At 39.4% G+C, this 2754-nt stretch overlaps 1 non-coding gene across 1 annotated transcript; it reads right to left on the bottom strand.

The window, feature by feature from the left end:
• Window positions 1-277: 277 nt before the first annotated feature.
• Window positions 278-443, bottom strand: LOC123787592 (U1 spliceosomal RNA). Its single transcript, XR_006778292.1, has one exon. It is a non-coding gene; the product is annotated as a U1 spliceosomal RNA (small nuclear RNA).
• Between the last annotated feature and the right edge of the window lie 2311 nt (window positions 444-2754).

Raw genomic sequence — 2754 nt, 5'->3', positions numbered from 1 at the left:
CAGTGCCCCCTTCTGGGAGAACTGTCACTCTGCCCTTAGGTTTCTCTGTTCTTGATGTTTGCCCTAAGACATGTCAATCCATATAGTAAATGCTAATACATATGTTACATTCCTTTTTTTTTAAGAGAAGCATTTTTAATAAAGTTGAAATATTGTAGTCCCCTACCAGCTGAACTCATAATAGACATTAGAGTCTTGTATGCCGTCTCAAACAGTAAAAGACAAGAGTTGGAGCACAAGAAAGAGTGAGAGTGCCACGTTTTCAGGCACTAGTGGTCAGGGGAGAGTGCGAACCCACTCCCCCACTACCACAAATTATGCATTCGAGTTTCCCACATTTGGGGAAATTGCAGGGGTCAGCACATCCGGATTGCAATGGATAAGCCTTGCCCTGGGAATAGCACCTTTGTGATCAAGTAAATGCTCCATTCTCTCCTAATTTTAGATGAATATACTAATAAAGTACAAGTTTTCCCTCCACCCCCCTGGATCATCGTGGCAAATTCTGGTGTGAACATGTCTGTTGCCACTTTGGAGACCCCAGGTAAATACACAATGGCAAGTAAAGTAGCTCTCCAGAAAAAGACAGCTATCTGGACTGCCTCTGTGCAAAAGGCATCTTTAATCTATAATTTTTTCTTTTCTAAATAGAGGCACACTTAAAACATTTGTGACCTAGAGAGTCTCATCCAGAGTAAGCATAGTACATTGAACACATAGATTGAGCAGTGCTGGGTGAATAGCTCTATAATGCAGAGGAGGGCAAGAGCAGGGTAATGATGGCTCAGCTGGTTTTACAGTTGTATACTCCGTGCTTTTCTATTGTGTAGAGTTCTACTACTCTGTTTAGTTCAATTCTCCATTCTATTTGGATTTCCCAAATATTTATTGGATTATTGGATTCCAAAGGCACATGAAATCTGATCTAACACCTATTCAAGGCATAAATCCTCTCAACAAATGTCTTAGAAATGGAAGTCCAGTTTCTGGGTTTTCTCCTCTAACATGGGCTGCCTATTCTCACCATGAGCCAGGTGTAGTGGCTGCCTCTCATAATGGCTCCTAATCTTTTTAAGGTCAAATATTCACAGGTCTTCAGTTGTAATAAACACAACAAAGAATTGTCAATACACTGCTGAATTCCTTCTAGCATCCTATGATCTACTTTGCCATTTTTTTCTAAAATTTGAAATATATGTGAAATAAGTATTAAACAATGATAAAAAATACTCCATGTGTTTTGGTGTGGCATAAAGCGATTCTGTGAGGCCCTTTGATTTGACCCTTATACCACTATTAATGTAGACTAGAAGTTCAATTGCTTTTTGCAGCAGATAGACTATGATGATTGCACATAATGCATTTATCCACCCAACAGGCCTACTGTCCCTATTTTAAGAACTTTCGTAAGCATTTCTGCTAAAAGACATCCTTCATCATTTATTTGAGCATCTGACCTTTGAAAACAAAGGAATCCCAGGGTTTTTTTTCTTGTTTGTTTGTGTTTCTAACCATCACTCTATCAGTGTGTTTTTTTGCAGAGACAATGAATTATCCATCATTGTATTTGCCAGGGTATGTGATGTAAATTTTGTATATTAGGTATTTAACTTGTTTGGATTCGGTGGCCAAAGTAATACAAAATTATGTTGCAGCGGCACTATCCTTTTATAACTTGAAATGAGGTAAGCCTGGGCATGCATTACTGATGAAAGAAAGGAAATGTTAAAGGACAGAGAGCATGGGAAGAAATCATCACAATGCCAGCACAGAAAGGTAAAGAATTTAAGCCCCAAGCTCTAGGGAGAAATCCAATGATGAGCAGCTAGTTTTAATAGCCTGGCATGTTCTGACATTTTGGTTGGGAAGGACTAGTCTACATGGTCCTTAGATAGAAATTATTGAATATTAGGGTTAATATTAGCATCTCTAGCTTTAAGATTAGCTGTGCAGGTATCGCTAATTTTGATTACAATTACCATCAGAAGAATTACTCTCCCGCTCTCTAGCCCCGGCATACGCAGGTAAATCTACATCTTCCTTCCTTGGTATCTGCCAAGCCTATGGCACTCCATGAACCTGGTGATAACACGGGCTTTGTTAGCTGTTTGCATCTTACAGTGACTGAAGTTATTTGATCATTTTCTGAAGCAGTCTTTAATCTATGAATCTCTAATTGTCCTTGGGAGTGGCTTAGAGAAGGCATGTGTAATGGGACTTTGTGGTTTCTATAAGGCAAACCTTGTGGTATTAATCATTCTGCCTGGGGTCATCCTGTCTTTTAGAAACCTCCAGACTGGTTAGGAACTCTGGATGATTTCTTCTTGACTGTGTTTCAGAAAGAGGCTTGATGCTTTAAAGCAATAGAAACAGACAAACCTCATCAGAAACAGGGATATAAATCTTACCCAAATGCTTCTAATAAACTAAAAAATATGGTAACAGAAAGAGTAACATTGCTCTACTTAAAGGGATGGTTTTCAGAAAGATAAACGTAGCTTTGCCTCTACCTGTGTGTGAAGCTAGGACTCACTGGGTGGCAGCAGGATTGTGGATATTCGAGGGCCAAATAGGCTGGATTTGCTGTAGAAAGATCAGAATCCAATAATGCAAAGGGGGAATAAATCAGGGATTCCGTCTATCAGATCACAACATAGGTCAATTGCAGCCTTCTTGATAATCCATCTTTCTGTCATTTCTGATATTGAGAGAGCATTGGTTTGCTGCTACTGGGAAATCTGCCTCCTGGCCTAG

This window comes from Ursus americanus, chromosome 19, assembly GCF_024610735.1.
Source record: "Ursus americanus isolate L20-20 chromosome 19, mUrsAme1.1.p, whole genome shotgun sequence".
Lineage (NCBI taxonomy): Eukaryota > Metazoa > Chordata > Mammalia > Carnivora > Ursidae > Ursus > Ursus americanus.
This window is presented reverse-complemented; position numbering and strand designations above follow the sequence as displayed.